The sequence below is a fragment of the Acinonyx jubatus genome, chromosome D2 (assembly GCF_027475565.1).
Source record: "Acinonyx jubatus isolate Ajub_Pintada_27869175 chromosome D2, VMU_Ajub_asm_v1.0, whole genome shotgun sequence".
Lineage (NCBI taxonomy): Eukaryota > Metazoa > Chordata > Mammalia > Carnivora > Felidae > Acinonyx > Acinonyx jubatus.
In genome coordinates, this window is record NC_069393.1 from 67,126,130 (window position 1) to 67,134,657 (window position 8,528).

Below are 8,528 nucleotides of genomic sequence, written 5' to 3' on the forward strand. Positions count from 1 at the left end.
GCTCTTTTTGTCTTTTTTCTGCCCTTCTTGGACTATGTCTGATCTCTAAATACTGGAGTCCCTCTGGGGTTCATCTTGGTCTCCCTTCTCTTTTCTATCTTCCCTCTGTGCTTAGCCAATCTCATCTAGACCCATGACTATAAATATACAGAGAAAAGGTACAGAGAACGTGGAAGACAGTCATATCCTTCAGGTGGCTGAAGCCTGGCATACATGGAGAGAAGGGGTGCATTTCTTAAGGAGGAAGTTCAGAAAGAAGGAAGGGAGGAAGGGAGGATCTCAAACTTGGGAGCTTTAAAGATTGGGAGGAGGATTTGAGCTTTTATTCCATTTGCAGGTGAGACTCATTGAAGGAGACAGTGCTGGCAATTTTGGTGACTCTAAGGGTGTATGTGGGAGGTGCTTGAAGGGGTCAGTTTCAATAGGTGTGCATCCTCTTTGGGAGCACTTACAGGCACGGTGACAAGTGTGTATACTACAAACAGTGTTCATACTCCCTTTGCCCTTGTTTTCTTCACCCAAAGCTCTTCCTTGATATTTTCTACAGAATTTGTGGGCCTGTTTCTTATCGATAGGTCAGTCTTTGAAGACAGAGAAAAAGATTTTTAAGTTTTCTTTTTTTAAAAAAATGTTTATTTTGAGAGACAGAGAGGGAGGGAGAGAGAGAGAGAGAGAGAGAGAGAGAGAGAGAGAGAGCGAGCACATGCATGCACAAGCCAGGAAGGGGCAGAGAGAGAGGGAGAGAGAAAATCCCAAGCAGGCTTGGAGCTATTAGTGCAGAGCCCGATTCAGGGCTCAATCCAATGAACCGTGAGATCACGACCTGAGCTGAAATAAAAAGTTAGACAATTAATCTGCTGAGCCACACAGGGGCCCTAATTTTTTGAGCGTTCCATTCTGGGTCGAACACAATGTGTTTTCTCCAAAACTATTGTATGTCTTAGCATTTATCTTATGGGTTTTTCCCTAAAACAGGAGTGCTAAGGAGAAGGGAGAATTTTTTCTCTTGTTTATTTTAAAGATGTCTCTTGTGGAAGAACAAAATGTGTACTTAATGTGTATGTCACATGTCCATGAACAAAGAAAAGTAACAAAGGAGAGGGAATGCAAATCTCCGCTTGCTCCCCGGGCACACACGGATCCACGCACGCATTCTACCACCTGGGTGCTCCCAAATTGTTTTAGTTCAGTGACATTTGTTTATATTGGGAGGAAATGAGAGATGCATACATAGCTAGTACTTATTTTGAGAAACAATGCATGCCATTTGTAATATGTAGTGGGAGTCTCTTCACTTTCACAGGAAACCCTGCCTGGGTCTCAAAGATGAGACTTTCATGAAAGAACCTTTATTAAAGATGCTTCACTGGGAATCCAACTTCCAGGACAGAACCTGCAGAGGGGAATCCTTTGTCCCTAATTGTATAGATGCGGACTCTAGTGCATTTATTTTTGCTTTGGGCTATGAGCATATTTCTTTAAGAAGAAGTAGGGGAGGATAAAATACTCAATAACTCCAGTAAGTGACTACATCAGAAAGACTAAAATCAGGTTATTAAGTCACAGTGACACAGAAGTGGCGTAGAAACAAGCAGTCTATAAATTCCTACCTGGAACTGAGCTGAGATGGGTTAAAAGCAATTATGTGATTTCATCTGAGGAGGGAAGAGGAATTAATGTTCAAGGCTCCAGAAAGAAGAAGGCTCCACAGAGCTCAAAATCATCCCATGGGCAGGCATGTGGCCGGGTATGCATCTCAAAAGTCTTCCGTGGATGTTGGCTGGTTCCTTTGGCTTAAAGGATCAGAGTATTTCAAGGGAAAAGAATAGAAATTTCCCAATGATGCCAGAGGAATGAGAAAGGTTGTGGTTAAAAACACAGGATTTGAAGACACTCATTTCTGGGTTTGCTGTTGCCTATGGGTGACTGTGGGTATTTTGCATAAGCACTCCATGCCTCAGTATCTGAGACGGAGGGAGGGAGGGAGGGAGAGAGGGAGAGAGAGAGAGAGAGAGAGAGAGAGAGAGGTGGGGGTTGGGGGAGAAGTATTCTTACCCAATATTTCTTCATGTTTACTAAATGTTAGTTTATTATTTTACTGTTTTTCTGTCCTGCAAATCTAAATTCCACAAGGAGGCAGACACGGGGTGTTTTATACACTGCCATATCAAAATTCTGAGCTTATATACCAAGCCCAGAACATGTTAACACTGAATACATTTATGTTGAATGAATAAATGAATGTATGAATAGGGCCGCTCTTTGTGTTAAATGAGTCCACATTAAAGTGTTTAGTAAAGTGCTTGCCACATACTAATGTCCAATAAATGGCAGCCTAACCTTTTGCCCTATTTATTTCTTCTCATTTTTGGAAAGGGACACAGATTCCTGGCTAAATACTTTGGGAGAAGATCTCTGTTTATGCTGTTTAATAGTGACTCAATTCTCTGATCTACAGTGAGGACAGGGACCCAACATTTTCTAAGCAGCATCTAGGAAAACACATTTTCCCATTTCTTTTGAGTCCTATTCACTCATATCTTTTTCCTATTCACACACTCTGCTCAGCCTTGCCTTTCACTTTTGCTTTGACTCTGGACCCTGCCAAGAATCACTTGGGTTTTCTCTTGTCTCTTCCAAGTCCTAACACTAGAAGGGACCATCTTAATCATTGCCTCCCCTGTGAGGTCCTCCCTGCCATATCCCTCCACCAGCAGCTTCTCTCCACTGTAAGTTTGTTGTCTTGGCACATGTTCAGCACAAAAGATATACTGCCTGGGCGTTTCAGGGCAAACCAGCACAAGCCATGAGGACTGAGGTCTGATCTACTTGGAATAGAAACCATTCTGTTGATCAACACTTACCGAATTCCTACCCAACGCCCAATTCAGTGTAGGGTGCTGGAATTGAGACTGATAATGTGTTAGGAACGACTCTGGAAAGACAAAGCCCAGAGAGAGTTCTGCTGCTCTGGGTTTTGGCTTAAAAAAAAAAAAAAAGAGAGAGAGAGAGAGAACTCCAAGTTCTAGAGGCTTAGCCCTTAATTAACTGAATCTGTGTGCATTCTGTTCTCTGCTGCAAAAGCTTTAGTGATGCACTAGTCCAGACAGGCTGTGAAATTTCCTCACAGACATACCAAGGAGCTTCTGCCACCTTGTGTGCTGAGAAGACATTGCAGTGTGATGGGAAATAGGGAGTTCGTACTTTTTACCTTGTGAATTCCATGAATTTTCTAATACAGTAATAGTAGTCAACTTTTCTTTTGAAAGTTGTGCAAAGTTTTTAACAGAAATTTTATATAGAACCCCCCATATATAAAATAGATGAAAAGTAAGTTGCTCCAGATGGTGTATGTTTTGGGAAAGATTGGAGATCTCAGAGCCCTGCCTCTTTGATCTCCCTGTTTTCCTCCAGAACATCGCTAATGCCCCTTCAAGAAACCCAGAGTTACTCATCCATAATGGAGAATCCAAGACCAAAAGCAAAACAAACAAAAAACAAAAACCAAAAAGCTGCAAGGGTCAGGTGGGGTGTTTTTATTTTGTTTTTGTTTATTTTTTTAGGTGACCTTAACAATCCTTTAGGGAAGAATAACTGACTTTTTATTTTATTTTGTTTTATTTTATAATTTTTTTTGAGAGAGACAGAGAGTACAAGTGGGGGAGGGCATAAAGGGGAAGAGAGAGACAGAGTTTGAGAGACAGAATGAGAATCTTAAGCAGGCTGCATGCTCAGCACACAGCCTGACACAGCAGGGCTTGATCCCACAACCCCGGGATCATGACCTGAGTGGAAATCAAGAGTTGGACACTCAACCGACCAAGTCACCCAGGCGCCATGGGATTCATTATGTATTGACACTTACCCTGTGAAGCAGGCTCTGATATCCCCATTTCCCAGATGAGGAAACTGAGCCAAAGAGAGATTCAGGATTTTACCCATGGCTATCCAGCTTTTCACGGGTTGAGACCAGATTCAAGCCCAGGACTTCCTGACCTCAACATCAAAATTTGCCTACATCACTTTCAACTTCAAAACTGTATGCCTTGGTAAAATAACCAGAATTTCCAATGGTGACCTGATACAGGATGAACAGATTCTTACTGAACTTATGCAAACAATTGTAATTGCCATGAAAGAAAGAATACTCACTGAGAGTTTTTGAAATTCAGAGGGTTTAGCTAGAGACAAAAGATAGATGCTTCAGTTTACAAATGAATGCTTTATGACATTTCTGTATATCATGGATATCTTAAGAGAAAGTTTCCTTAATCTGGAAGAGCAAACACTAGAGAACCATATTTCCAATAAGAGTCACAAAACTATAATCTTCCCCAGTTCATTTAATCTCATGTTCCTAATTCTTGTTCAATTTGAATGCAGCTTTTTAGTTCTGGAAATTCTTACCCATTTTAAGTATTAATGTTAAAGATGTAGAATACCTGTATTTGTCCCCAAAGTCCTTTTCATAAATCTCCTTGAAGAAGAAACACATTTTGTGAGGTAATAAGAACAAGGCTTTGACCGGAATGTCATATTTGAGAGTGACATTCATAGACTCAGATATGACCAGACAGATTTAAGGAACTAAGGTTGGCTTTATGAAACATGGAGCCATAAAACCCCTTGGAAATGTTGACCTGATACCTTGCTTACAGAGTTCCCAGCAACCTCACCAGGTGAGGAAAGAAGGTCAGTTCCTGGCAGGTGCAGGAACCTCAGGATATCTTGGGGACCTCATAAAGAGGAATTTGCCCAATTCTACAGGTATTGCAGGCCTGTCTGATGGCAAGTATTTGGCTTGGCTTCTGGCCTGGAGAGGCTACTAAAAGTTCAACCTGGAAATTCCTGATAAAAGGTTCCAGCAAAGAAAATTTAAAAGATCTTCATGATCATTTGCTATTCTTGCTGAGCTTATGTAAATAATTAGGCCAGGTTTGCTAAGACTGGACTCGTTCTACAAATGCATTGGTCTTAATTTGGCTATCTCTGGAAAGCGGGGGTTTTAGAGAGAAAAAGTATGTTTTAACAATGCACCGTTACGGATGTTAAATTCTAGTTCTGATTGTCTTTAAATGTTTGTTGTTTGTCTAAACTAGACAACTTGAGGTAAACTTCAGAAAAATTGTCACAGTATTTCATGTATAGACAATCTTCTGTGCTTGTTATTCTGTGGGGATAGTACTAAGACCCCATGGGCATATGATTATTTGAAGAGCTGGAAAACAGGATGGATCTCTACATATGCAAACCATATCTTCCCTAAACCTGATCTGACAGTTACCACAAACCCACCCCTTTCGAAGACTTGGAGGTGGACTTTACAGATATATAACCAAATAGAGGATTCAGTTTCGGGTATCACCCCATGGTGATCACTCCCGAGTTAAGAAGACCAACTCGGAGGAACCCTCAACGTGGCAAAGTGATCCAGATCCAGTCAACCTTCCTAAACTGACCCTCAAAAAGACACTGACCCTTGAGATCTCCAGCCCTGCTCCAGCCACACCCTAGAAACTGGCTGCCCTGCGCACGGCAGAAGCTTGAGGAATCAACGTGTGGACCGAGCCCAGGGGTTTAGATGCAACTCCGCGAGCCCTTGCCCCTTACTGGTGTCATAACCCTAATCTTGCTTCTTGCTGTTGGGCTAATAGGGACTGCATCAACAAGCTGGATGTGGAACGGATGACAGACTCCTTGGTAACCTGACAAGGCCAAATAAACTCCCTGGTAGCAGTGTCCCTCCAAAATAGGCGAGCCCTCCACCTCCTCACTTCAGAAAAAGGAGGGACTTGTGTCTTTCTGGGGGAAGGAATGTTGCCATTTTGTAAACCAATCAGGAATCGTCAGGATTAAGGTTAAGGAACTCAAGGAAAGAATTCAACTTAGCAACAGGAAAATATCAGTCAATGGAGAGGATGGGATCTCACAGACTGGGCATCCTGGCTCCCTGCCCTGGCAGGGCCCCTCCTTTCCTTAATTTTACTTGTGACCATCGGCCCCTGTATACTAAATACCCTGGTATGTTTTATGGAAAAACACTGTTGCTCGCCAAACTGCAGCACGTATCTTAGCCCTCTGAGGGTACCAACCCCTAGAGCCAAAAAGTGATGCCTAAGAAAAGATTTTTAAAAAGGCAACAAAGGGGGGAATGTTGGGAAAATGAGTAAAGTTTTACACCATAAGATGGCTGACAGGACTAAAAGAAGCTGTAGTTCCTTAGCTTAGAAACCCCTTTTCCGGGCTCTTCCTGCCCTGTTTGCCTTGCGTGAAAGCTGCCACGAATGTTGAAGACGATGCTATAAATTACCCTTCCCCCCTTCATTCGGGGCTCAGATCTTTGGAGAAACGGTCTCCTCTGAGCCCGCTGGTGTTAAATAAATCTCTGATCCACCAAGGAAAACAAAAACAAAACCAAAACTGTACACCTCTTGCAATGGACAGTGGTAAAGGTGTTAGCCAGACCATGGAGGACAGAGAATGATTTTAAAATCATAACCATTCCTAGTGGTCTCCTTTTTTCACTGGTAGGCCTTGCCTGTGCCAAATCTGAAGGCCAATTTATTTGTTAAAGAACAAGTCTAGAATCACACATACAGTGTATGAGTGGGACATTGGGAGTGGGGGGGGGGGTGGGGAATGGAAAGAGACGCTCCAGAACTTGTACAGTTCCTTCGATCTGTCCCAAAAGACATTAGACTTCCTACTTCAAAATTTTGGTCATAAGATTGACTCCAGTGAGTGGTGCCTGGGTGGCTCAGTTGGTTCAGCTCCTGACCTTGGCTCAGGTCATGATCTTGCAGTTTGTGAGTTCGAGCCCCTGGTTGGGCTTGTTGCTGTGAGTGCTGAAGCTGTCAGTGCTGACTCTTCTTTGGATCCTCTGCCCCACCTGCCCCCCCTCCCCCCATGTGCCCCTCTCCTGTTCACGCTCTCTCCCTCTCAAAAATAAAATCATTGAAAAAAGAAAAAAGATTGACTCCAGTGAGAATCTCATGACTTGGGAAAAAAGTGGATATTTTGCCTTCATCAGAGCCTGAAGCCTTGTATGTGTTCCAGAGATGGGAAGCCTGGAAAATAGTCCTCCTATTAGAGTTGGTCATCTGTGGATGATAAACAGTGGATGCAAAGCCCAACTCTGCACTGTTTCTGCCTTTCAGATGCTCAGATCTGCCAAGTACAGAACCTGTTCTTTGATGGGTGCCCTGAGGAAGGGCACCATTTGGGGGCTCCAGTAATGCAATCATTTTTAATCAGCATTTAATGAGGCTATAAGCAGCCTCAGCTTACCTCTGTTGCAGAGAGGCAACTACATATAAACCTCAATTACTCAGACATTTAAAAATCAATTTCAAATAAAATGTCCAGGTGATGGAACTGAAGGGATGAGAAGGATCAGGATGTGTGCACAGGCCTGGCAGGTTTTGTCAATACAATTGAGGTAGACAGATCTGGTAATGTAATAAAGGTGGCCCATCTTGTGCCCCTCAGGGTTAACAGGAATAGGTCTTATCTCTTAACTTCCCCCAAAGCAGAGGAAGATTCCAACAACAGAAAGAACAGAACACAACACTGACTTCTGCACATTCAAGCTGTGATGGGAATGTTAGCTTTATCTTATTTTATAGTTGTGAAGAGGAAAAGTAGCCTTGGGCTACCCCACTCAAAGTGCTTGTCCCAACCTGGCCTCCATCTGAACCACCAAATCAGATACACTACTATTTCTATAGATCTTGACTTTTTTTTTTTTTTTTTTTGCCAGCCATATTTACTTATCATCCCCATCAACATGCTGGTTATTTAACTCAATAAAGTTTTATTGAGCATGTACCCGGTGGCAGGTACTGTGCTGAGCAACATGAGGATACAAAGGTAAGGAAGTTATAATCTCTGCCTCAGTTTACAGGGTGGAAGAAATGAGGTCAGTTCCCTATCTGATCAGGGTTTATAGTCCTGCAAAACCAAATCACTTGTATCTTTAGACATGGCAGGGTCTCTCGCCTATGAGTCTCAGCCAATGTGGACAAGAGGGGGCTTTAGCCTTTCCTTTGATTATACTTCCTCCAATAATTTCTTTTATAAATTTTATTTGCTAAAGCTAGTAAGAATCAAATGTCCATTACTTTCACTAAGGAAACAGCTAATACACAGGATAGTACCATTAAATAATAATAATAATAATAATAATAATAATAATAATAATAATTTAATGAGGAAGTATTAACAATAAGTATTGTGCTAAATATTAGACTTGCACAATCTTTTTTACTACCCAAATTACCTGATGAGGTGGGTCTTGCTATTATCTTAGTTTCTACATTTTGTAGGTTAACATACTTTATAGGGTTATTTTATGGATTAAATGAGGTATGATTGTAGTGGCACCAATAGGGTTGGCTTTCTAGGACTACTATCCCTATGTTGAGACTTATCACCCTTTCTTTTCATGTTGTATTCGATGGTGTCCCTTGTAGTTGCCGAAGTATAACTTTCCAAAAGTTAAACACATGACTCATACAAAATAGAATGAA

General features: G+C 41.9%; 1 pseudogene; it reads left to right on the forward strand.

Annotated features, from left to right (window-relative positions):
- LOC106984749 (rhomboid domain-containing protein 3-like) overlaps nt 1-5,514 on the forward strand; it is a 30,598-nt pseudogene extending 25,084 nt beyond the window's left edge.
- The last annotated feature ends 3,014 nt before the right edge of the window (nt 5,515-8,528 follow it).